Source organism: Pseudorca crassidens, chromosome 16, assembly GCF_039906515.1.
Source record: "Pseudorca crassidens isolate mPseCra1 chromosome 16, mPseCra1.hap1, whole genome shotgun sequence".
In the NCBI taxonomy this organism is placed as follows: Eukaryota; Metazoa; Chordata; class Mammalia; order Artiodactyla; family Delphinidae; genus Pseudorca; species Pseudorca crassidens.
The window spans coordinates 75,215,756-75,243,629 of record NC_090311.1 but is presented as its reverse complement, the minus strand read 5'-3'; the positions used below and the strand labels follow the sequence as shown (position 1 = coordinate 75,243,629).

The following is a 27,874-nucleotide window of genomic DNA, read 5'->3' as shown; positions in this document are numbered from 1 at the left end:
GATACAGATGAACTTACACCAGTTATCTTCAGGTCTTGGGCAGACCCCTCAACTTTGTGAAGCCAGGATGCGATGACGTGTGTAGAGGAGCTTGGGAATAGGTTCAGCTTCTGTACAGTTATTGGAGTGGGTGCTTTCGTTTGTACCGCCGTGCCGTGGACTGATTTACAGCCCTTTAAATCTGTAAAAGGATGTTCTGCCATTTCCTTTGTGCATGTTCTGTTCCCTCACATTATTGTAGGCCCGATATAAGGCAGCTTTCAGAACATGCCGTTCTCCCTCACAGCTTCCTGTGTTTGAACATGCTGCCTGAATAACACCCTTCTCCTCCCTCACCCCTGCTTCGCCGGCATATCTCTTTGTCTGCCTGTCACTCTTCTACTCAACATTCAAGGCTCAGCTTAAAGACTCTCTGCTCAGTGATGCCACCCCTGTACCCTGTCTGCACTGGGAACACAATGACTGAGTGCTCAGGGTTGATGAGGGTCCAACGTGGCCTTGCCCACTTGAGTGGACTTGGGTTTTTTGAAGGCAGGACCAAGTCCTATTCATTTTCTCAACCCAATATCTGGTTCATGTTATTCACTCAGTAAATATTGATCAAAATGATGGATGAATGTCAAATACTTGTTGCCATGAAATAAATTGTACTAGTCAGATGAGTGGTTCTTCGCTAATTTGCTATGAAACTTGTGAAGGAAACTCAACACTTAGCTTTCTATATGTGTTTTAAATATATGTGCCTCATGTGCATATTTTAATGGGGAAGCATATAAAGTACTCCAGCTATTGGAAGTTTCAACCTGAGAACTTGTGACCGTATATGACAGAGTCTACGAGATGTGGCATCTCGTGGAAAAATAGGGTACACAGCTCACCGTTTCCCCAGTAACTGCAGTGGATCACTCCTGCAGCAGGATGCTAACAGGTATTGTGGAATGAAAGGGTTTCCTTGATGAAGTCCATTTGGGGAAAGTCTGGGATGAATCTCCATTTATGAAATCTATCATTTAATTAAAATGCCATTTCACAATCAAGTGATCCAAGTATCCTACTTCTTCTTTTATCTTGTTTTAGATTTATTTACTCCTTCTTTATTTGTTTGGTTTTCAGCTTTTGTGGTGACATGGCATCTGGTTTTTTTCTACAAGGAGAGTTCAGCACACAGCACAGTCCTTGATACATTGGATTGGTTTGATGATCCTACCTGGAACAGGTACATAAAAGCTTCAGTGTTTGCTTACCCATTCTTTGAATCATACCTAAGGGTGTATATCCATGTCTGCTTTTCTTGTTGTTGACTGAGGATGAAATTTGTTCTGGAGAGTAAAATTCACGTGTCAGAGATGACCTTTGTCTTTTCTACTTAGCGTATGTGTTTATAGTATGACCTACAAGACTCCCCAAGACCCTTCATTTCCTTTGTTATGGGATTAATACAAATTAAGAATACATTCATGCCAGTAGAGAAAGGAAATTCCATGCTCATATGGTTCTGAAACTAATAAGATTTAATATACAACCCTATGGAACTCAAGTATATGAAATATGACAGATCCCCTGGTATGTTTATAAATATAGTATCTGTAGCTCAAAAGTCTAACAGAAGGATGTAAACTTTTTTTTCCAAAATTAGTTCAGTCTTGGACAAAATTGAGTACCAAATTATGAACTAAATGGGAATTAATTAATGATCCTTTGATCCTCTTAGGTTTTGTGACAAGTACTCCCTTGGTATATAATGACATAAATATGACATAAAACCAAAAAAAATACAGTATTTGAAAGTTTCATGGTTTAATGAATACTCTTGAAGGGAATATTCTGAAATTAGATTCTCATGAGATATAAGCCTTGGAGCTCCTGATTTAATTCAGTTCAGACTACTTTGATGAGTACTCTGTGTGTGTGTGTGTGTGTGTGTGTGTGTGTGTGTGTGTGTGTATGTGTGGTATTTTATCACTAACAGATACTTTATTACAAGATTCATTGCTTTATTGTATTCAACTTTCAAAATATTGTTGGGAATGTGGTAGACTTGTTGAAATTCTGGTTTATATTTAGAAAAGCGTCTGATGTATATAAATTGTATTTTCAAAAGTAAAACTTTATAACAGCTCCCCTGCCCACCCCCTCCCCCCAAAAAAGTCTGCTGAAAACCACATTTGAGAAGTAGCACAGACCTGAGACTTAATAAGATATAAGACCTAGCTCTGCTCCTTAACCCATAACCTTGGAAAAACAAATTATGCTTCCTTAGAAAGGAGGAGGGGGGAAGGAGGGAGAGAAGGAGGGAGAAAATAAATTCACAATTGCAGTGCACCAAATACTCCAGGTCACCTTTATTCTTAATGAGGTATCAAGTAATTAATCGATGTGTTTCCAGGAGTCTCCAGAGAATTTCACTCCTGCATTCTGTGACAGTCTGAGATCCATAATTAGAGTTTAGCCTCCCTGATTTAAGGCAGAAGTTGCGACTGGTCCCCTGAATGTTAGGGCTATCTTAGGTTGTTTATTTTATAGTTTTGGTGAGTTTTCTTTGGCCTACACAAAATTGATACACATGTGTTTAAAAAATTGCCAAATCGAAATCATCAGGAGAGTTCACATTCAAATCTGGGCTTCCAGTCTTCTTCTCCTCTGGAAATTGCACTACAAGTAAACTAGTTACTCATCTGCCACAATTTTGTAGCTGTCATACAAATTACCTCCCTCGTCTTAACCTCTCCACGTCTAATCCATCAAGTCCTCCAAAGCCTTGCTGGGACCCAGTGGTTCTCAGCCCTCACTGTGAAAAGGTCATTTCCTGAGAGCTCAGGCTGCACCCAGAAAAGTAAGCCAGTAGCTCTGAGGGTGGAGCTGGGCTTCAGAACTGTAGAAGGCTCTTCAGATGATTCTGATGTGCAGCTGAGGTTCCGAACCACCGACCTAACATCTTCATGTCTCTGTGTCAAAGGCCGTGCCCCCAGTCCAAGTCACATTCACCACTTTCTGGTCTCAGCCGTCTTCCACTGTCATCCCTAAATCACCTTCTCATTTCTATTCTTGTCCCTGTTCGATCTCATCTTCACCCAACTGCCAGAGTCATTGTTTATAAATAGAAACATATCTGGTCAATGCCTGGCTTAAAGCTCTTCAATAATAATAGCAGTAATGATATCAACTGATGATGATCATTGCTGCCTGGGTTGAATAAAGAATCTGAGTTGAGCCTTTGTTGAAGGATCAAGTCATTCATTGAGACATTAAGTATCAGAAGCAAATGGGGGAAAGGGCACAAAAGGTGTGACCGAGGGTACCAAGGAAATTTTATTCCGTTTCCACATGGGGCCTGTTGCCTAATATGACGATACCTTCCCCTTGCCTGCCCCTCCAGGTAGTGACCCTTAGGCCAGAAGCATTGCCGACTTCTACCAATTGGCATCCAGCCAGTGTCCTGATGTCACACGTCTATGAGAAGCAAAGGGATTTTATAGTTTGGCAGTGACATTATTATAAGATTAATGTTCGAACACAGCTACCAAAGTTTATTAAATGTCACTCCTTCGTAGTTGCGTGATTCACCCAGCAAAATAAGTTGCTACTAGTAAATTTTTAGGCAGAATAACTGAATTAGGGATGTGTGTTTGTCGGGGTTGGTAGTTAAACCTGGGATCATATCTCTTGCCTGTCTGACATATAGTTCCTCCTCTTCACCAGCAAGAAACGTAAATCCGATTATTTATTTGAGCTGCAGTGGAGACTTTTTTTCTCAGAATGACTGTGTAATGACTGTGTAGACCATAGAGGTAGTTACTGAAGTCTTTCCTTTAGACTCCAACCACCCATAACTGGAGACGGTGCGCTTCCCATTGGAAGGGAAGGAGATAAGGTGTCATCAGAAAGTTTTCGTCAAAGACACCTTCTGACATACTGTGATGTTATTTTATTTAGAGTTTAAAAATAAACCAGTAGGGCTTCCCTGGTGGCACAGTGGTTGAGAGAGAGTCCGCCTGCCAATGCAGGGCATGCGGGTTCGTGCCCCGGTCTGGGAAGATCCCACATGCCGCCGAGCGGCTGGGCCCGTGAGCCACGGCCACTGAGTCTGCGCGTTCAGAGCCAGTGCTCTGCAGCGGGAGAGGCTGCAACAGTGAGAGGCCCGCATACGGCAAAAAAAAAAACCTAGTAAATGCAAACTTCTTTGAAGCTGAGTGGAAACTTGGGTCCATGTCAGCACTCCTTATGTACAACATACTCAACTTTATTTCGTACTGGTGACATTTTTTTCCTTCAATATAAAACCATCAGTGTTTCACAGTTGACATTATAAAAAGTTCAAGTATCCGTGTTAAGACAAAAATGTGCCTCCGATGTTCAGGTAATGGAGACCAATAAAGATGCTGAAAACTCTGTTACCTAGGTATTAAATTAATGCATGAGGAATAGCTATCTCCTTTACCTTAGGGGACCTAATTTACCCAAATAATATGTCTGGGCAGAGTTATCCTTACATTTAAGGAAACAGTTGATATTTTCAGCTCTCTCCTAAGTATTTATTTTGGAGGACAAATGGAGAACAAAATACACAGAGAGGCACAGCACATACACACTGAGCATCCCTAGACACAGTACAGGATAGTGCTTATTGACAAGATGCCTTTGTATTTCCTTTGGGGATCAAGCTGGATTGGCCTTGCGTATAATTCTTCTCTGTGGTGAACAGAGTTGTAATAAGGCCACAGATTCTTCTCATGTAGGAATTTCTTTGAAAGGATTCAGGCAGGGATGTCCATTATGTTTTAGGGTTCTACATTAGTATAGACAAAGCTTTTCCAGTAAGATAAATCCATTTTTCTAAATTCTTTGTATCACTGAGTGCCTGGGATCTGGACAGAGGAAGATTAAAAATCTCTCTAAAATTTACCATACTGCCACCACATGAAACAGCTATTGAGAGGGAAATTAATAGTGTCTGAAATGAACCTTGGGTTAAGCATACTTCACTTTGCATTTTTTACTATTTTTTTCACTTGCCATTAACTCCCTTTAATCAGAGAGGTTCCCTAAATTAATTACGATTAATTTTTCAAATCTAATATAAAAGATAAATGTATCCTATATTTATTATAGGGCAGGAACAATATAGACGCTGAGTTGATTGTGAAGATCTGTGTTATGTTATAGTAATACATCAAACAGCTCCAAAAATATACATATTTGTCATAGATATTTACTATTATATCAGACTTTTTCTTATTCCCATCATTATTCTAGCACTTTGTGTTGACTTTTAAGAGTGAACATTTTGGAACAAAAGATACATTCTTCCGGGATCCTCCATGCTTGAACAATATTAGACTTCAGAAAATATTTGTGAAATGAATGATGAATAATTCAAATGCATTTTAATCTTAGGCACAAGCAGATGAAATTATACCACAGCTAGGAACTGACTTAGCCAATGAACTAAATATATAAAATAATGACCAATAAAAATGGTAATTCATCAGATCAGATATTATATCTGGTATGCTCTGTGGAATCAGAGAGATGGGCATCATTTTTAAAGGATTTGGACAAAGTCAAAGGTCCAGCAAATCTAATATTTTGGTGAGCAGCTCATCCTGATTTCATTAAGGCATGGCTGTTCACTTCCCTCTTCTCCTTCACCAATATTTTCATCTTTAAAATCTTTTTTTTTTAACCTGTCATGTTAAGGGGACATTCTAGTCTAAAGACTCCTGATTGAGGTGCCTTATCTTTAAAAACTTTGCTAGGGGCTTGTGGGACATTAAGAGGTAAAACACTATAGCATTTCTGCACTTGTGAATAATTGAACAGAGTCTAATGTTGTCTGATCAGGTAATAGTGCTACCCAAGTAAACTCTCTAGGAAGTACTTGAATCATTCTTATGCCTCCATCTACTAACCTATTAAATTTCTGACTTTTCTTGGCAAAGCTCAAAGCCAATTAAAGTCCCATATGCTTTACATTGCTTCACTTTTGCATTTTAGAAAAAGAGTAGATGGTCCAAATGGATGTGATGATCTTATCAGCCAACAGTAATATAAGCCCTTCATACATAAAATCATTTTTCTTAGAAGAATGTGAAATTTCACTTTGAAATTATATTGCATTCTTAGTATCACAACAGTAGCACAAGTGATACTAAGGGATAAATAATTTCATATATTTAGGATCCCTAAGTTATATTCCTATATTGAAGAGGTATTTAAAACAAATTATTTTACTTTATCTGAATATTAATAATATGATCAATGATAACTTTGATTACAAGTGTTCTGCAATTGGGAACTTTACCATATTTAACTTAGCCATCTTAATGTTCAAACGTATTTCTCTTTATATTATTAATTTCTTTTCTTTAAACATTTTCATTCTCTACTGTTCACTTGTTTGTATTGATGTCTGCACTCTGCTTTTTTTACCCCCCCAAAAAATATTTTGGATAGATTATAAAAAGAATAAAGCCTAATAATTATCAACAAAATAGAAAATTAAGGCAGAACAAATATAAATAAAACTGTAGAATCAACTGAGAAATAAACATCAGTCACAGGCAGACCCTAGGGACCAACAGTTGCTGCTGTTGATTATCAGACATGACTCTGGGTTTAGTGGGGTCTAAAGCAAAATTCTGTTGGGCAATTCTGCTATCTGAAAAAGATATATTTGCGTAACATTAAAATACTCATTCTGTAAAAACAGAAATTACACATCTGATAGGAATGGAGGGGCGAAGAGTGCTTATGACACTGTGGGAACGTTGGACTAATATTTGAGGATTACTGATGTAGGAATGAGATACAGCTGTCCTGAACCATGTGTGTCTACCATCAGCCCCTTTTTATTTATGTTTGTAGTCATGCTTCAGCTGATGGTTGAAAGAAAACCATTGAAGTCAGAATTTTGTGTATTTTATTCCATCAGCCTTTGAACCTCACTGTGCTCAGAGGTCTTGATTTTGTTTTCTGTTCTCTACCACAACACTAAATTTTAAATGATGTTTTATGAAAACAAGTAGAAGGTATAGTTGCAAAATTATGTGACTTATGTCCACATAAAAGTGGAGATAGTTTTATTGAGTTAAATTCTGTAGTTTATTTCTCTTGGCATAAAATTACGTGTTTGCCTAACACTTTTTATTTATGATATTGGCTACTACTAGATATGTGTATTTTTTTAACATCTTTATTGGAGCATAGTTGCTTTACAATGTTTTGTTAGTTTCTGCTGTATAACAAAGTGAATCAGCTATATGCATACATATACCCCCGTATCCCCTCCCTCTTGCATCTCCCTCCCCCCCTCCCTATTCCACCCCTCTAGGTGGTCACAAAGCACTGAGCTGATCTCCCTGTGCTATGCAGCTGCTTCCCACTAGCTATCTATTTTACATCTGGTAGTGTATGATACGTGTATTTTTAATTTGTTACTCTTTGAGCTTTTTTGGGGGAAAAAAAAGACAAGTCTTTATATATTCTTTGACTGAGACCATTGAACAAAGAGAAGTAAAGTGCTACTTATTTTCCTGGACAGCAACTTGTTGGATTCATGGCACAAGCTTTATATCGTTGTCCTGCTCTTGAAATCTACCCCATTTTAAATCTTCTATCAAATCCTTTGCAATATGAAAATTGTTGTGATTAATCCTCATAAAAGCACGGCACACAATTTAATCATTTTAAAAAGTAAAAAAGGGGATCATATTTTGCAAGCATCATTCTATAAGATAAAAGGGAGTTGGGAATGCCTACACATGGATTCTGGCCTTAGAAGATTGAAGACTTGTTTTCATTTTGGAAAACCAGTAGAGATAGATCTATAAAAAAAGATGAGTCTTTAATTTAAAAAAGCTTCTCCTCCTGGTAAATTACTTAATTATATATTAACATATAGCTTATTTCCAAGTACCACATTATAAACTACACACAGTTTTGAAACAATGGTAGCAAATAGAAGCAAGTAATGAGTGGCCAAAATCTCAACTTAATGTTCGTCTTCCGTGAGTTACCACTGACTTTGAGCATAGTCTTAACTTCTGATCGCAGTACCTTTATTTCCTGTTTAGAAAAAAAAGATAAAGACATTTGAGAGCCTGTCTCAGAGTTGTAAACAAAATATCACCATGGTGGTTCTGAGAGCTATCCTTCTGAGACATTTTTTCAACTAATAAAAACCATTTTAATCTAAACTGATTATCTGTACAGTGCAAAACAATTAACACAATTGAGTTTCCCCTTTAATATGCTGGACCGTCTCACATTTCCAAGGCACTGTCATGGTCCAGTCCCTGTGTGAGTCCCCTAACACATATGTTTACTTCAGAATCTCTTATTTAGTCTTCAGAGTAGCTCTGTGAGATAAGTAATGTCCTCACTTTACACGTAACAAGGAAAAATGGGTTACAGAAAAATTATGTCATGAGTCATTCCTATCTAATTACTAAGAAGGATAAACTGTGATAACCGGAACTTTTGCTCTCTTAATGCAAAACCCTTTTCCTCTAAATCAGTGCTTCTCAATCAGGGTGATTTTGTCCCCTAGGGGAACATTGGGCAATGTCTGGAACCATGTTTGGTTTTCATAACTGAGGGGGGAACTCAGTTGGTTTCACGACTGAGTTTCTATGCAAGCTCGTATAAGCTACTCTCTTCCATGCGTCCTACGTATGCTCCACATTCCGGTGTCTTACTGTTTCCTCGGAATTATACAAACACTGTGCTTGCACCTACTCATCACTCTGCATGGAGTACCCTGAACCCCCTTTCCTGACAAATGTGTATTCATCTTCAAGACCTAGATGAAATCTCACCAGAATGCTGATATCTTTCCCCGTGCCCTGCTCATCTTCTCCCCAGGCAGAGTTAAGCTCACCACGTTCTTTCCCCAACCCCTCCCTTCATAGTTACCCAGCACTTATGGCTCTGTATTGCAACTTCTTGATTTCCTTGATTGTTTACCCCTGAGACTGAGTTCCTTGAGGACTGGCACCCCCATCGTATTCATCATAGTATTGCTTAATGGCAGTGCAAAACAGTCACTAAACAAATGTTTTATTGTGAATTGAATAAATGCTAAGTGATCCATGAATCCCTCTTGATTTATCGTTCCCTTGCAGCTAGGGAAATGATGCAATAAATTAATTTGCCCCAGCATCCAAAAAGATTAGCAGTCAGTTTCATTAACTTGAGCTTTCACACGCTCACCCTTTTATAGTTGGAAAAAAGTCCAAATAGAGAAAAATGTAATGTTTTAGAAGGTGACTCCTAAAACTTTAACACCTTTAAAAGATGTAGTGTCAGGCTTCCCTGGTGGCGCAGTGGTTGAGAGTCCGCCTGCCGATGCAGGGGACACAAGTTCGTGCCCCGGTCTGGGAAGATCCCACATGCCGCGGAGCGGCTGGGCCCATGAGCCATGGCCCCTGAGCCTGCGCGTCCGGAGCCTGTGCTCCGCAACAGGAGAGGCCATGGCGGTGAGAGGCCCGCGTACCGCAAAAAAAAAAAAAAAGATGTAGTGTCATTCAAATTCCTCTGCTTATTAATATAAGTACTTAGAAAAAATTTAAGATATTAAGAAAAAAGCTATCACTGAAGGTCAAATGTTGTCCATTCAACAGATTTGTATTGATTGCCTAACATGTGCCAGGTTACCTGCAACATTATTTTTTTTGTTAATACTATATTTTAATAATTATAGTAAGTTGGGGGGAAATTAACAAGATGTGAGATGTGTCTTCTAATGCCCTAGAATAGTTAATTGATTCACTTTTGCTTAGAAAATATCTACACATTTTATATTTGATCTATGACTTTAAATTTATTTGTTAATAATTTTCTTTAATGGAAGCTGATGTTACCTGGTAACCCTGGTGCCGGGTTCAGAGGTTATTCATCAGTATTGTTTATGAGTGAGAACATTCCAGAACAATAACTTCATATAGTACTATCACAGCATCATCTTTCTGAGTAAATTAGATCATATTGATACTTAGATATACTTTAAAAAATCAGTTCACTGCATAGTTAAATCCATTCTAAGTTTCAAACCCTTTAATAGAGAATAAGAAACAAATTTGTGGTCTTCGTATCACAAAATTATAAAAACCCTGCCTTTACTAATATAAATGTGACCTATTTTAACTAGGTGCACTCAAGAAATATATACATTAGAGTTTATAATTATATTTTTCCCACCATCAAATACTACTGTTATCAGTGCATCGTGCCATACTGTTTCACATTAAGCCACAAAACTGTCTGCTTCTAACGTAGTTTCCAGTCTGAAAAAAGGATATATCTCTTTCACTTTTTTTTAATATACTGCAATATTCTTCATTGATCTGTTTGCAGAAGGGACTGATATAAATGTAATGGTGTGTAAGTAATAATGTATATAATTAATGTATAACTCTCTGTGTGTCTGTGTATTTCCCATCAACTTAAACACATTGTTTTGGGTTTTTCCCCCAAATATTTTATCATGCTGATTTTCAAGAAAGATCTAATAACCTTTTTTCTAACTTTATTGAAACTGCATTATCAGTACAATATTTAGTGTTTTAGTTGCTGTCTATTTGAATGCTAAAATTATTCAAGTTTACTAAGCACATTGTGCCTATTTATTTGTACACACGCTCATCTTCCTTTAAGAGTAACAGTATTTTATGTTGGCGTAGCTATGGTTTAGCAGTACTTCCATATAGTAAGTAGTATAGTTAGTGGATATGGGCATCAGCTTTGCACCCAGCAGCTCTGGATTCAAGACCTGGATTAAAACCTACCAATTGTGTTGCCCTGTTTCTTGACTTTATCTTGGCCTCTGCTTTCCCATTCATTCTGCCGATGAGGGCAATCAGGCCCATTTTGTGGAGTGGCTGTTGAAAGGATTCAGTGAGATGAGGTATATAAAAGGAATGCCTGGGCATGGTGAGAGTTTGGAGAATGGTGATTTTAATTTAGACCTCACCAAGGTCCTTAATAGTTTAATTTTATGTAGAGGGAGGGACAAAGGGAAAAAGTGATGTCCCCAGAGACTATGAAGTGTCTAACTCCAGGTAACACAGCTTTGATGTTCTAGTGTGAAGGCTTCCCTCCTACAGGCCAACATTAGGCATGACTGATCTTTGCATCCTCTAAGTTCTGACACATAGTAAGCATTCCAGAAACAATGAGTAAGTGAGTTTTTAAGAATTCCTGTGAAGAATTAAAGTCATGGATGAGCACATGGAAAGTGAGCCACAGTAGTGTAGCAGAAAATAATCTTTTTTGCTGAGACTGTGTTTGTTGCTCTCACACCCCGTGAGCAAGAATCCTATATTACTTGTTTTTATGTTGCCAGTACTTAAGCGAGGGCCCTGTGTAGATACTCAGTACAGCTTTATTTAATAATTGAGTAAATAAATGGATGAACTTGAAAAACTGAGAATTAAGTTTTAATGAAAATGTTTTTAATTTTAAAAAGATGTTATATTATTATTATTGTTTTGCCACTAACATTTTGGAAAGAATGTATGTCTTTCAGAAGTTTTTTTGTTTTGTTTTGTTTTTTTAACATCTTTATTGGAGTATGATTGCTTTACAATGCTGTGTTAGTTTCTGCTTTATAACAAAGTGAATCAGTCATACACATACATATATCCCCATATCTCTTTCCTCTTGCGTCTCCCTCCCTCCCACCCTCCCTATCCCACCCCTCTACGTGGTCACAGACCACCTACGTGATCTCCCTGTGCTATGTGGCTGCTTCCCACTAGCTATCTATTTTACAATTTGGTAGTGTATATATGTCCACGCCACTCTCTCACTTTGTCCCAGCTTACCCTGCCCCCTCCCCATATCCTCAAGTCCATTATCTACTAGGTCTCTGTCTTTATTCCCATCTTGCCCCTAGGTTCTTCATGACCATTGTGTTTCTTTGTTTTTTAGATTCCACATATATGTGTTAGCATACGGTATTTGTTTTTGTCTTTCTGACTTATTCACTCTGTATGAAAGACTCTTGGTCCATCCATCTCACTGCAAATAACTCTATTTCATTTCTTTTTATGGCTGAGTAATATTCCATTGTATATATGTACCACATCTTCTTTATCCATTCATCTGTCGATGGACACTTAGGTTGCTTCCATGTCCTGGCTATTGTAAATAGAGCTGCAGTGAACATTGTGGTACATGACTCTTGTTGAATTACGGTTTTCTCAGGGTATATGCCCAGTAGAGGGATTGCTGAGTTATATGGTAGTTCTATTTTTAGTTTTTTAAGGACCCTCCATACTGTTTTCCATAGTGACTGTATCAATTTACATTCCCACCAACAGTGCAACAGGTTTCCTTTTCTCCACACCCCTCTAGAATTTAATGTTTGTAGATTTTTTAATATAGCCATTCTGACCGCTGTAAGGTGATACCTCATTGTAGTTTTGATTTGCATTTCTCTAATGATTAATGATGTGAGCATCCTTTCATGTGTTTGTTGGCAATCTTTATATCTTCTTTGCAGAAATGTCTATTTAGGTCTTCTGCTCATTTTTGGATTGGGTTGTTTGTTTTTTTGATGTTGAGCTGCATGAGCTGGTTGTAAATTTTGACATTAATCCTTTGTCAGTTACTTCATTTGCAAATATTTCTCCCACTCTGAGGGTTGTCTTTTCGTCTTGTTTATGGTTTCCTTTGCTGTGCAAAAGCTTTTAAGTTTCATTAGGTCCCATTTGTTTATTTTTGTTATTATTTCCATTTCTCTAGGAGGTGGGTCAAAAAGGATCTTGCTGTGAATTATGTCATAGAGTGTTCTGCCTATGTTTTCCTCTAAGAGTTTGATAGTGTCTGGCCTTACATTTAGGTCTTTAATCAATATTGAATTTATTTTTGTGTATGGTGTTAAGGAGTGTTCAAATTTCATTCTTTTACATGTAGCTGTCCAGTTTTCCCAGCACCACTTATTGAAGGAGCTATCTTTTCTCCACTGAATATTCTTGCCTCCTTTATCAAAAATAAGGTGACCATATGTGTGTGGGTTTATCTCTGGGTTTTCTGTCCTGTTCCATTGATCTATATTTCTGTTTTTGTGCCAGTGCTATACTATCTTGATTACTGTAGCTTTGTAGTATAGTCTGAAGTCCGGGAGCCTGATTCCTCCAGCTCCGTTTTTCTTTCTCAAGATTGCTTTGGCTCTTCGGGGTCTTTTGTGTTTCCATACAAATTGTGAACTTTTTTTTCTAGTTCTGTGAAAAATGCCAGTGGTAGTTTGATAGGGATTGCATTGAATCTGTAGATTGCTTTGGGTAGCAGAGTCACTTTCACAATGTTGATTCTTCCAATCCAAGAACATGGTATATCTCTCCATCTATTTGTATCATCTTTAATTTCTTTCATCAGTGTCTTATAATTTTCTGCATACAGGTCTTTTGTCTCCTTAGGTAGGTTTATTCCTAGATATTTTATTCTTTTTGTTGCAATGGTAAATGGGAGTGTTTTCTTGATTTCACTTTCAGATTTTTCATCCTTAGTATATAGGAATGCCAGAGATTTCTGTGCATTAATTTTGTATCCTGCTACTTTACCAAATTCATTGATTCACTCTAGCAGTTTTCTGGCAGCATCTTTAGGATTCTTTATGTATAGTATCATGTCATCTGCAAACAGTGACAGCTTTACTTCTTCTTTTCCAATTTGGATTACATTTATTTCTTTTTCTTCTCTGATTGCTGTGGCTAAAACTTCCAAAACTATGTTGAATAAGAGTGGTGAGAGTGGTCAACCTTGTCTTGTTTCAGATCTTAGTGGAAATGCTTTCAGTTTTTCACCATTGAGGACGATGTTGGCTGTGGGCTTCTCGTATATGGCCTTTATTATGTTGAGGAAAGTACACTCTGTGCCTACTTTCTGGAGGGTTTTTATCATAAATGGGTGTAGAATTTTGTCGAAAGCTTTCTCTGCATTTATTGAGATGATCATATGGTTTTTCTCCTTCAATTTGTTAATATGGTGTATCACATTGATTGATTTGCGTATATTGAAGAATCCTTGCATTCCTGGAATAAACCCCACTTGATCATGGTGTGTGATCCTTTGAATCTGCTGTTGGATTCTGTTTGCTACTATTAGTTGAGGATTTTTGCATCTATGTTCATCAGTGATATTGGTCTGTAGTTTTCTTTCTTTGTGACATCTTTGTCTGATTTTGCTATCAGGGTGATGGTGGCCTCGTAGAATGAGTTTGGGAGTGTTCCTCCCTCTGCTATATTTGCAAGAGTTTGAGAAGGATAGGTGTTAGCTCTTCTCTAAATGTTTGATCGAATTCACCTGTGAAGGCATCTGGTCCTGGGCTTTTGTTTGTTGGAGGAGTTTTAATCACAGTTTCAATTTCAGTGCTTGTGATTGGTCTGTTCATATTTTCTATTTCTTCCTGGTTCAGTCTCGGAAGGTTGTGCATTTCTAAGAATTTGTCCATTTCTTCCAGGTTGTCCATTTTATTGGTATGTAGTTGCTTGTAGTAATGTCTCATGATCCTTTGTATTTCTGCAGTGTCAGTTGTTACTACCTTTTTCATTTCTAATTCTATTGATTTGAGTCTTCTCCCTTTTTTTCTTGATGAGTCTGGCTAATGGTTTATCAATTTTTTTTATCTTCTCAAAGAACCACCTTCTAGTTTTATTGATCTTTGCTCTCTTTTCCTTCATTTCTTTTTCATTTATTTCTGATCTGATCTTTATGATTTCTTTCCTGCTGCTAACTTTGGGGGTTTTTTGTTCTTCTTTCTCTAATTGCTTTAGGTGTGAGATTAGGTTGTTTATTTGAGATGTTTCTTGTTTCTTAATGTAGGATTGTATTGCTATAAACTTCCCTCTTAGAACTGCTTTTGCTGCATCCCAAAGGTTATTTGTTTCTAGGTTTTGTTTTTTTTTTGCGGTAGGTGGGCCTCTCACTGTTGTGGCCTCTCCCATTGCGGAACACAGGCTCCGGATGCGCAGGCTCAGCAGCCATGGCTCACGGGCCCAGCCGCTCCATGGCATGTGGGATCTTCCCGGACAGGGGCACGAGCCCGTGTCCCCTGCATCAGCAGGTGGACTCTCAACTACTGCACCACCAGGGAAGCCGTGTTTCTGGGTATTTTTTGATTTCCTCTTTGATTTCTTCAGTGATCTCTTGGTTATTTAGTAGTGTATTGTTTAGCCTCCATGTGTTTGTATTTTCTACACATTTTTTCCTGTCATTGATGTCTAGTCTCATAGCGTTGTGGTCTAAAAGATACTCGATACGATTTCAATTTTCTTAAATTTAACAAGGCTTGATTTGTGAGAAAAGATATGATCTATCCTGGAGAATGTTCCATGAGCACTTGAGAAGAAAGTGTATTCTGTTGTTTTTGGAAGGAATGTCCTATAAATATCAATTAAGTCCATCTTGTTTAATATATAATTTAAAACTTGTGTTTCCTTATTTATTTTCATTTTGGATGATCTGTCCATTGGTGAAAGTGGGGTGTTCAAGTCCCCTACTATGAATGTGTTATTGTCCATTTCCCCTTTTATGGCTGCTAGTATTTGTCTTATGTATTGAGGTGCTCCTATGTTGGGTGCATAAATATTTAAATTGTTATATCTTCTTCTTGGATTGATCCCTTGATCATTATGTAGTGTCCCTCTTTGTCTCTTGTAATACTCTTTGTTTTAAAGTCTATTTTGTTTGATATAAGAATTGCTACTCCAGCTTTCTTTTGATTTCCATTTGCATGCAATATCTTTTTCCATCCCCTCACTGTCACTCTTTATGTGTCCCTAGGTCTGAAGTGGGTCTCTTTTAGACAGCATATATACACGTCTTGTTTTTGTATCCATTTAGCCAGTCTCTATCTTTTGGCTGGAGCATTTACTCCATTTACATTTAAGGTAATTATCGATATATATGTTCCTATTACCATTTTCTTAATTGTTTTGGGTTCGTTATTGTACGTCTTTTCCTTCTCTTATGTTTCCGGCCTAGAGAAGTTCCTTTAGCATTTGTTGTAAAGCTGGTTTGGTGGTGCTGAATTCTCTTAGCTTTTGCTTGTCTGTAAAGGTTTTAATCTCTCCATCAAATCTGAATGAGATCCTTGCTGGGTAGAGTAATCTTGGTTGTAGGTTTTTCCCTTCATCACTTTAAATATGTCCTGCCACTCCCTTCTGGCTTGCAGAGATTCTGCTGAGAGATCAGCTGTTAACCTTATGGGGATTCCCTTGTGTGTGATTTGTTGCCTTTCCCTTGCTGCTTTTAATATTTTTTCTTTGTATTTAATTTTTGATAGTTTGATTAATATGTGTCTTGGCGTGTTTCTCCTTGGGTTTATCCTGTATGGGACTCTCTGTGCTTCCTGGACTTGATTAACTATTTCCTTTCCCATATTAGGGAAGTTTTCAACTATAATCTCTTCAAATATTTTCTCAGTCCCTTTCTTTTTCCCTTCTTCTTCTGGGACCCCTGTAATTCGAATGTTGGTGCGTTTAATGTTGTCCCAGACGTCTCTGAGTCTGTCCTCAGTTCTTTCCATTCTTTTTTCTTTATTCTTCTCTGCAGTAGTTATTTCCACTATTTCATCTTCCAGGTCACTTATCCGTTCTTCTGCCTCAGTTGTTCTGCTATTGATCCCTTCTAGAGTATTTTTAATTTCATTTATTGTGTTGTTCATCACTGTTTGTTTGCTCTTTAGTTCTTCTAGGTCCTTGTTAAACGTTTCTTGTATTTTCTCCATTCTATTTCCAACATTTTGGATCATCTTTATATCATTATTCTGAATTCTTTTTCAGGTAGACTGCCTATTTCCTCTTCATTTGTTAGGTCTGGTGGATTTTGCCTTGTTCCTTCATCTGCTGTGTGTTTCTCTGTCTTCTCATTTTGCTTAACTTACTGTGTTTGGGGTCTCCTTTTCGCAGGCTGCACGTTCATAGTTCCCATTGTTTTTCGTGTCTGCCCCCAGTGGCTAAGGTGTGTTCAGTGGGTTGTGTAGGCTTCCTGGTGGAGGGGACTAGTGCCTGTGTTCTGGTGGATGAGGCTGGATCTTGTCTTTCTGGTGGGCAGATCCACATCTGGTGGTGTGTTTTGGGGCGTCTGTGGCCTTATTATGATTTTAGGCAACCTCTCTCGTAATGGATGGGTTTGTGTTCCTGTCTTGCTAGTTGTTTGGCATAGGGTGTCCAGCACTGTAGCTTGCTGGTCATTGAGTGGATCTGGGTTTTGGCGTTGAGATGGAGATCTCTGGGAGATTTTCACCATTTGATATTGCATGGAACTGGGAGGTCTCTTGTGAACCAATGTCTTGAACTTGGCTCTGCCACCTCAGAGGCACAGCCCTGATGCCTGGCTGGAGCACCAAGAGCCTGTCCTCCACACGGCTCAGAATAAAAGTGAGAAAAAAAAGAAAGAAAGAAAATAAAGTTATTTAAATAAAAAAATAATTTTAAAAAAAATTTTTATGTAATTAAAAAAAAAAGGAAGAGAGCAACCAAACCAAAAAACAAATCCACCAATGATAACAAGCACTAAAAACTATCCAAAAAGAAAAAAAAAACGGACAGATAGAACCCTTGGACAAATGGTAAAAGCAAAGCTATACAGACAAAATCACACACAGAAGCATACACATACACACTCATAAAGAGAAAAAGAGAAAAAATATATATATATCATTGCTCCCAATGTCCACCTCCTCAATTTAGGATGATTCGTTGTCTATTTAGGTATTCCACAGATGCAGGGTATATGAAGTTGATTGTGAAGATTTAATCCGCTGCTTCTGAGGCTGCTGGGAGAGATTTCCCTTTTTCTTCTTTGTTTGCACAGCTCCGGGGGCTTAGCTTTGGATTTGGCCCCGGCTCTGCATGTAGGTTCCCTGAGGGCGTCTGTTCTTCGCTCAGACAGGACGGGGTTAAAGGAGCAGCTGATTCCGGGGCTCTGGCTCACTCAGGCCGGGGGGGAGGGAGGGGTGCGGATGCGGGGCGAGCCTGCAGCGGCAGAGGCCAGTGTAACGTTGCAACAGCCTGAGGCGCGCCGTGCGTTCTCCCGGGGAAGTTGTCCCTGGATCCCGGGACCCTGGTAGTGGTGGGCTGCACAGGCTCTCCGGGAAGGGCAGTGGGGATAGTGACCTGTGGTTGCACATAGGCTCCTTGGTGCCGGCAGCAGCAGCCTTAGCGTCTCATGCCTGTCTCTGGGGTCCGCGCTTTTAGCCGCGGCTTGCGCCAGTCTCTGGAGCTCCTTTAAGCAGCGCTCTTAATCCCTTCTCCTCTCGCACCAGGAAACAAAGAGGGAAGAAAAAGTCTCTTGCCTCTTCGGCAGCTCCACACTTTTCCCGGACTCTTTCCCGGCTAGCCGTCGTGCACTAACCCCTGCAGGCTGTGTTCACGCCGCCAACCCTGCGAAGGCCGAGCCTCAGCTCCCAGCCCCGGCGGGTGAGCAGACAAGCCTCTCGGGCTGGTGAGTGCCGGTCGGCACCGATCCTCTGTGCAGGAATCTTGCCGCTTTGCCCTCTGCACCCCTGTGGCTGTGCTCTCTTCTGCGGCTCTGAAGCTTCCCCCCTCCGACACCCGCAGTCTCTGCCCGCGAAGGGGCTTCTAGTGTGTGGAAACCTTTCCTCCTTCACAGCTCCCTCCCACTGGTGCAGGTCCCGTCCCTATTCTTTCGTCTCTGTGTTTTCTTTTTAATTTTACCCTACCCAGGTACGTGGGGAGATCTTTGCCTTTTGGGAGGTCTGAGGTCTCCTGCCTGCGTTCAGTAGGTGTTCTGTAGGAGTTGTTCCACATGTTGATGTATTTCTGATGTATTTGTGGGGGAGGAAGTTGATCTCCACGTCTTACTCTTCCGCCATCTTGAAGCTCCTCTCCGGTAGGTTTTTATCTTAGAGTCCGCCTTACTGTATTCTTTTCTACATTCAGTCTAAAATTCAACAGTTACTTTGTCTTCTCTTAGTTTTTTGTTTGTTTGTTTGTTTATAAATAACTGATTTTGTTTTCTCAATTTTCATGTTTTTCTTAAGACTCTTATTGAAATAATATGAAACTACTCATGTGTACTAGCTTAATAAAAAGTCAAGACTTGTAGATATTTATTTGCTTTGGTTTATACATAGTATATAACTCAAATTCAGGTAGCAAAGTAATGATGGTGGTGCTTTGAGGAATCTGTGTTACAAGGTCAAAAAAGAAAGATACTCAGTGGGCATAACAAGTTGCAGTAACACAGACACTTGTAAAGTCCTTTAAGTCATTTTGTGTTTTCAGGACAGTTAATCTTGCACTGAAATCTTATTTACTCTCATGTTTTTGACAGTCAAATGAAAGACTCTATCACTTTGGTCCCAATATTATGTTAAATTCACCGTTGATTAAGTCACAATTAAAGATTTAGCTCAGAGAATAAAGACTGAAGGTATACTTTTTGTTTTAAAATAAGGTAAACATCACTAGGTCTCTCCATGGAAGTTTTTAGTAACAGTAAAAATGTGATTTGTTTGAATGTCACTACTTTGTTTTGTTGAAAGATGCAGAATGAGATTTTCTCAGTTTATTTTTTTTCTGGGGAGAATTCTGTATTGAATTGTCACAAGTTTTAGTTGCAGGAAGAATGATGAATAATAAAATATTAATGGAGCCAAACGTTGCTGCGTTGGCTTTGAGCACTACCTTTGTATACAAAGAGATTTACATTGAAGCTTAGTTTAAGTAAACATTCACATAAAACAGTGATAAGGGGCTTCCCTGGTGGCGCAGTGGTTGAGAGTCCTCCTGCCGATGCAGGGGACACGGGTTCGTGCCCCGGTCCAGGAAGATCCCACATGCCGCGGAGCGGCTGTGCCCGTGAGCCATGGCCACTGAGCCTGCGTGTCCGGAGCCTGTGCTCCACAACGGGAGAGGCCACAACAGTGAGAAGCCCGTGTACCCAAAGAAACAAAACAAAACAGTGATAAGAACATGAATAAAAATGTAAATTTCTCTGATTAGAGTGTTCTTTAATAAGAGTGAAAAAATTGTAAAATAATGGGGCTCATGAATTAGATTTTTGAAAATGCTGCACATTAGAAAACATAAACTCCCTCCACAAATATAGGAAAATTATTTTGTATTTGGTATTTCCTGTACTTCACCAACCTTGCACTATATCTTCAAAAAGAGTATATTTTCTCTTTTGAGAGATCCTAAAACTGGGATATTTATTGACTACATACTCTGTGCCAGACAGTCTTTTAGGTACTGAGGCTCTGACAGCAGATAGAACAGAAAAAGCTGCGCCTTCATAGAGGTTATATCCTAGTAAGGGGCAGATAGAAGGAACATACGTAAATACACAGTGTCGAGTGAAATCAGTCTTATTAAGTGTATTAAGGCAACAGAGAATCATGGCAGTGGGGGGAAGGGGGAAGCTCCAGTGTTTTTTTATAGAGAGTGTTCAAGAAAGTCGTTTTTAGTAAGGTCACATTCGAAGAGAGACCAGAAGAAGCCCAGGCCGGGGAACCAGCCATCAACAAACGCCCTAGGGTTGGGGTATTGGAGGAGAGGCAGAAAGGAGCCATCAAGCCTAGAAGGGAGAGCAGGAAAATGGTGAGTAAATGGAATCAAGCCAGAGACGAGTGGAGGACGAGCCGTTCATGCAAAGGCCAAGTAGACCATTGTAAGGCTTTGAATTCTGTACTAATTGATCTGCGAAGCCATTGTAAGACTTTGAACTGTAAGGGAGGAAAACTTTTCTTCTACCCTTCTAGGTATTTTAATTTAAATTGACATAAGACAGATTAACTGGAGAAAAACAAGTTTAATTTTGCACATATGGGAATCTCACATAGATATGAGAAGCTCCCAGACGGTCAGGCATCTGAGGCTTATGCGCCATCCTGAGCTCAGGGGAAGGGAGGAGGGGTCTGGGGCTTCAAAGGAAAGGAAGACAATTCACAGGACGGTGGCAAGAGCAAATGTTTGGTAAACAAATGTTTGCCATGCCAGGTGGAAGCCATGGGACACAGAGGGGAGTTTGAGCAAACACCCTGCCTGGCTCCCCGCAGCTTCTCACACCAGCCCACACTCTTTATAGTTATCCCTGGTGATGGTTCTCTTCCTGGACCAGGTCTTCTATCCAAATGCTTTTAGGCAGTTAAAGGGGAGGTAAAAAGCTCTTCCTGAGTCTGTTGGGCCTTGATTTTCTTCAGATCAAGATAATCCATATGCCAAAGTGACACATGGTGGGGCTGCCTGCCCTGAACCCCATCAGAGCTACAGAATGAACTAATATAAGGATTTTTTTTTTAATAAATTTATTTATTTATTTTTGGCTGCGTTGCGTCCTCGTTGCTGCGTGCAGGCTTTCTCTAGTTGTGGTGAGCGGGGGCTACACTCTGTTGCGGTGCGCGGGCTTCTCATTGCAGCGGCTTCTCTTGTTGCGGAGCATGGGCTCTAGGCATGTGGGCTTCAGTAGTTGTGGCATGCGGGCTCAGTAGTTGTGGCTCGTGGGCTCTAGAGCGCAGGCTCAGTAGTTCTGGTGCAAGGGCTTAGTTGCTCCGCGGCATGTGGGATCTTCCCGGACCAGGGCTCAAACCCGTGTCCCCTGCATTGGCAGGCGGATTCTTAACCACTGCGCCACCAGGGAAGTCTTATAAGGATTTTTTTAGAGGAATCATTCTGGCTTTTCTGTGAAGAAGAGATTAGGGAAAGGGTTGCATTCCATCAACAACGTGCAAGAGCGTGTGGAGTAGAAGGGAGTGTTTCTCGTTCGTGCATAGCCACGCCTTGCTGCAAGGAAGGTAGCCATGTGACCAGCTCAGTGTCTGAGGGATTTATGATTCCAGGAAAAGGGAGAATGGCTAGAGGTGTGTAAAGGGCAGTGTTGGTGTTGCTTCTAGAAGTAGGACCTGGAGTAGGAGGGGTTAGTGGAGGGGAGGTCATGAGTTAGGATTTGCACATGAAGAATCTGAGGTTCTTAGATGAATTCCAAGGGGAAGGTTTGGGAGAGGCCCCCAGGAGGTTTGGATTTCAGGAGTTGTCTGGTTGGAGAAGATCTGGTGGCATTTCATATTACTATATGGCAGTTCAAGGCCTGGAAACGAGAGCATGTAAACTGAGAAGGGATAAGAACCCTGCTGGTGCTTCTAAGCCCATATGGTCCTAAAAAATACTCAGAGGGTCACCTAACCCTCGGGAGGGAAAGGAGAGGTTGCTGGGTGGACTTCTCTTTTTCTTCAAAGTCTGTACATTTCCTTTTGCTGTAACTCCCGGAGTCCCATGCATTCACATTCCAATTTGTGGCTCCAACTTAATGTGAAAGCCCGTTTGGGGAGGTATAATACTTGAAATTCCCAGATTGATCCCAACTTGGCAAAATAATCGCCCAAAGAAAGGGCTACATTAACATAAATCGAGCAGATTTCTTGCAAAAGTACTTTCTCATCTTAAAAAAAAAAAACACTTAAAAATAAGACTAGGTTTCTCAAAAATTACCCCTTGTATGGAAATTCACAGTAAATAATTTTTTCCTGCTTTGGAAAAGGACCGTCGTTGAAAAGAGTTGCATATAGTTGTTTTTGTTAGTATTCCTAAAAATTCAAAATATTTGTGTGACATGTAGTGGCTGAAACTTTTAACGTATATTTATTTCTAATTCATCTGTTCATCACAAAATACCTAAATATATAAAATCCAAGTGAAAGGAATCCAGAAAGTTGAGAAACTGCAGATTATCTGAAGTTGAAGTCATTAAGGATGCTTGGACCCCAGCTGAGAGCAGCCCAAAAAAAGCAGAATCCCTTGGTTTCTAGGTCCCTAGGCGGGACCAAAAGAGCTAAGGAACCAGCATCGCTCAGGAAAATGTGTCACACTCAGATGGGAGTTGTCAAGGGCTGAGCCCTTGATGCTGGCTAGAGGAAGCTTCTCTCGGGTGTGAGAAGCCAGGAAGTAGTCCTGTTCAGGTAAGGAATCATCCAGGGTCACGGAGCTGGGCAGAGGGGCTTGAAGGGCTGATTCACGATCTCCAGGAAGCAGTAGGATTTCATGGTAAACCTGTAGGAGGTCATCTGCTTGTAAAGGGAGGCATTGGTAAGTGTGATTAAGGACTTTCAAAGGTTTCAATTATAAGAGTAATTTTTAAAAATATCATGGATATGATTTGTGTTTGCTCAGAGCATTTTTGTTACTCAACATGTTGTTTGAATATTTTCTGAGTCTTACCCAAAATCAAGAAAAAGAAAATATTTTAAATGTCAGAGGCTACAAGCTTTTCATCATTTAGCGAAGAGACATAGGTAATATAGTCCATGTATTCAGTTTAATTTAAATTGGGGCTTCCCTGGTGGCGCAGTGGTTGAGAGTCCGCCTGCCGATGCAGGGGACACGGGTCCGTGCCCCGGTCCGGGGGGATCCCACGTGCCGCGAAGCGGCTGGGCCCGTGAGCCATGGCCGCTGAGCCTGCGCGTCCAGAGCCTGTGCTCCGCCATGGGAGAGGCCACAACAGTGAGAGGCCCGCGTACGGAAATAAATAAAGTGTCAGCTTGAGGGCATAATTGCTAAGCAATTGTCTGAAGACAGATTAGAGTGACGTTAAGCCATGTTCCTCCTGTCTACCTGGGGATCTCGTCATATAGTAATTCATACATTTTAAGTTTTAAATATTGTTGCTATGGAGAAAATATTCATAATTTTAAATGAACTCTAAGGGTTTTATGTTCAGTCATGATGATGTCTCCTAATTTGGAGGCGCCTATAAGTAGTGGAAGAATTGGCTCTCTCTAGATTTTGATGAGAAATAGAATGTCCCCTCTTAGACTCAATGCTTACAGCCCCCTAAGGCACACCATTTGAGGATTTTCCCTCAAGACCAAGTGTCTGGAAAGATCAATTGTGAAGTAATGAAATCAAAGAATACTTATTTCCACGTTTTGACAAGTATCCTGAGGCAGTAGACCCCAGGGGATGCAACTCTCTCAAAATGAATTAGCAATTTCAAATGTCATGGTATGTCAGTTTCCTCTAGGCTAATTCCCTGGAATTTGTTCTAGTTTCTTTCTCTTGAGTCTGAAAGGTGACCACCTTTTAGGCATCTTGAGCAAAACATTTAATATCTTCCAGATAAATATTCAGAGGCTGGAATCAGTGGAGCAGGGAAAAAAATAAGTGCATCTTTCTTTTGAAGAAATGGGCTTTGTGGATGACAGTGCCTTTCATCCTCCAGAGAATTTTGCATATGCAGTGGGCCAAGGAGTTCTATGGCGGGGCACTGAATCTATGGAGTTTAAGAGAATTAAGGTTTCAAGGAACAACACTCTGGGATTTAAACTCTAGTTCGAGATGATTTATATGTCAAAAATAATTGAAGGCTTGTGGTTAGTTACAGTTGCAAAAGACAGACTCCCCTGGAATAAGAAATAGCAGCTGAGATGGAGTAAGGAACTGTCGTGCCTCTCTGTTTTGAAGTTTTGCCAGCTATTTTCAAAAGTAGTAAGGTAATCCTGCTGTTATGCTCAATACTGGTGAGACCCTCATGAGTGTATTGGTTCCATAACTCAAGAGGAGTGTGGAGAATTTGAAGAGGGTTTGAAGGATAATCACAAAGATGAGTAACAGAACAAAAGGTAGGAAAAGTTAGGAAAACTGAAGAACTCATCAAGAACTTCAACGTTCTTGAAACTCATGAGTAGCTCCTTGAGAGAAGATGGTGTACATGTTTACTCTCTTCCTGGCTGGAGGGCTTTCCTCTGCAGAAAGAGAACGGTTCCTTGACAGTGAAACTTGGGAAATAGCAGGAGAGGGAACCGAAAGAGATTGTAAAGTTGAATAGTAATAGTTCAAAGAGTTAGCGTGAGTAGAAGATCTATTTTCATCTATTTTTTGGCTTCAGTAAATTCTGACCCAGGTTGACTCCTTAGCCTTTTCCAACCATTTCTATGAATTTATTCATGTACTCCAGAGAAATACATCTTAAGTGCCTTTAGGAGTAGGAAATCAGATCATGCCCCGTGTTTATATTCTTTGCATTCATGCACATCTCCTCAGTATTTTCTTCACATGGCTTTGTAAGGAAAGTTTGACGGTCACTGCCCTCAGCACTCTACAAAATGATGGCCACATAGTTCAAAATAGACTCTCTCTCCACCTCCTTTTTGTTCACAAAGCTCCAATAGTTCTTTGCCTTTTCAGGGTGCTATTGATTCAGCTGTCTCCCCTCAAGTTCATATGTTGAAGCCCTAACCCCCAATGCAATTTTATTTGGAGACAGGGCTTTCAGGAGGTAATAAATATTAAGTGATAGCATAAGGATAGGTCCTAATAGCGTAGGATTGGTGGCCTCTATCCCCACACCAGGAACCAAATCCACTGGAACCTTCGTCTTGGATATCTTAGCCTCCAGAGCTATTAGAAATAAATGTGTATATTGTCGAACCACCCAGCCTATAGCACTTGGTTATGGCAACCTGAGAACATTGATACACAGAAGAAAGTTTGCTGCTTGACTCTCATAATTTCATTTGTTTCAAATTGGTTCTCATGAGAAGAAACCTTAGAAACTTTTTTCTCATAATTATCTCAACAGAGATGAGAGGTGGGGAAACTCAAGGTATCGGGGAGAAGATGAGGGTGGTGAGAAAAGCTTGAGGCAGGTTTACCTTCAGCCATTTTTCATCAGAGTGAAAACAGAGACTTGGTTGACGCCATGCCTGAGATGTGAGAATACTCCTTTAATCTTTAAATTGGGCTTACTTAATGCTTTGATGATATTAGATTAGTTGATAAACTTAACAGAATGTCCCCTGATTTCATAAGTTCCCCTGGAACTTATTTTTCCAATATGATTACAAGATAGCCTCTGACAAATATATGAATGACAGAAAGCCATACTTCAGAAAGATGATTTTCAGTTCCTTTACACATAGCAATAGTTTTTTTTAAAAATGTATTGGGATGCCATGAGCTTTATGTTATGTGTGGTATGCAGGTTTCGGACCTTTAGGTATCTGCGAAGTTTAAGACATTTAAGGACAGGAGTCAACACTCAGAAATGTAAAATATAGTTAGAGAAGAGTCATATTTGAAAAACGGTTGAAGACTTGTGTTTGCCAGTTGAAGACTAAGTGATCTTATGCCTACCCCCCAGTGCAATAGGAATTCAGCTAAGGAAGGCTTCAGTTAGGAATGGAACTTGAACTTAGCTTTGTTTTCTCTATCATTACTGTTTAAAACTTCACTGAACAAAAAACTGTTTCGTTCTTATATCCGTGTATTCACATAGATGATAACAGTTGCTCATAATGGAATGAATGCCCAGAATGAAAGACTGAACAAGTAATAGATATTAATCTAAGAACTGTCTCAAAGACTGGTGATTTGCTATAGAAGCTTATAACTGAATGCAGAAGCCTCTTCATGATACTGGCTGGATTTATTATGATCTAGCAAATTTAGAGAATCCTCAGACCTAGAATTTCTTGAGCCATAGAAATTTCTAAGGATTTTGCATTTATTAATTTCTCTCTTCCTCATAGCAGTCCTCCTTTGAGGTAGACACTGATCATTGTGCCCATTTTCCAGATGAGGAAGTTAAGGCTGTAGGATATTGCCTGTGCAAGTCTCAGGGAAGGGAGCTGAACTCAGCAGTCTTGAGTCCATACCGCCTCTGGTCTATACTGCCTCTCACCAGTTCTAGCCTCTGTAGAGTCCGTACTGCCTCACCCTTAAGCTTCTCTACCTCTCAAACTTGTCTTATTCATAAAAAAATAGATCAATATATGACCAAAACTTATGGTCATAACGAAGATATGTTTATATTCTCTTAAGATATGAAGTCACATAATGTAGGCAAGGTCTTCTGCCTCATTTTCCACCAGGGCACATGGGAGCTCCCCTGGGTCAGAAGGAACAAAGTACAAATCGTCTGTCACAGGTGATGGGGACCTCAGCCAAATCGGGCATATGATTATGTCTGTGCTCGCACATGGTGGCCTTGTGTAAATGAGCCATCTAAGTTCTGAATCTTTGAAACGAGATTAGATGTTCCAAGAAATAAGAAAAGGTCTCTGGCACTACTGGGTGAAGTGCTTATATAATGTAAATTTGCTCTTGCATAATGGTAAATTAATTTTTTTTTCTGTCTGGTGTTAGAACAGTAGAGATTTCCCTCCCTCTGTTTTAAAAATATTTTGTTTCATTTTTACCTTGAGACTCTGAGCTTGAAAATCAAAGCAATTAAAATGTTCCATTCTCTTGCACATTAATGAACATATAAAAATGGAACTGAAGAAAAAATTCTGAGTCATCATTTGTCTTCTAACATAAACTTAACATCCTAAAATTTATCACACTAATCTTTTTTTTAAATATATATATTTATTTATTTATTTTATTTATTTATTTTATTGGCTGCATTGGGTCTTTGTTGCTGCGTGCGGGCTTTGTCTAGTTGCAGCGAGTGGGGGCTACTCTTCATTGCGGTGCACAGGCTTCTCATTGAGGTATCGCACTAATCTTGATCTGCATCTTCAGAGTAAAGAAAAGTATCCTCAATTTTATTAATAATACACAGGTAATTTTAATAAAAACTACTTTCATTTTCATCAATTTTTATTTACCTTTTAGAGATGTATGTTTATTTTTCATTGACATCTGTGCTGCAGGCAAAAACAAAAAGAACCCTAGAAATGACACATAAAGTTGGAGTTGAATATTAAAGAATATTTTAATTTTACATTTAAATTTTTTTCTGATAATTTAAAAAAATATTTTACTATACACAGCACTAACAAAATGGTATTTTGTGGGTTATTTTTATTTTGGAAAATTTGGTTTACTGCTTTGACATGTTGGAACATTTATATTACTCATAAATTTATTTTTTCTTACTTTCACAAGAAATGTGGGAGATCTTGAGGAGC

At 39.4% G+C, this 27,874-nt stretch overlaps 1 protein-coding gene across 4 annotated transcripts in view; it reads left to right on the top strand.

Annotated features, from left to right (window-relative positions):
* Positions 1-27,874, top strand: part of CHRM3 (cholinergic receptor muscarinic 3) — a 516,440-nt gene that overhangs the window by 269,353 nt on the left and 219,213 nt on the right. For 3 of the 4 annotated variants that reach the window (XM_067710997.1, XM_067710995.1, XM_067710996.1), the window contains exon 4: positions 1,114-1,216. The exons of the other annotated variant lie outside the window; for it this stretch is intronic. The gene's annotated coding sequence lies outside the window, so the exon portion shown is untranslated. The remainder of the gene's footprint in view (positions 1-1,113; positions 1,217-27,874) is intronic. 4 annotated transcript variants of the gene reach the window in all.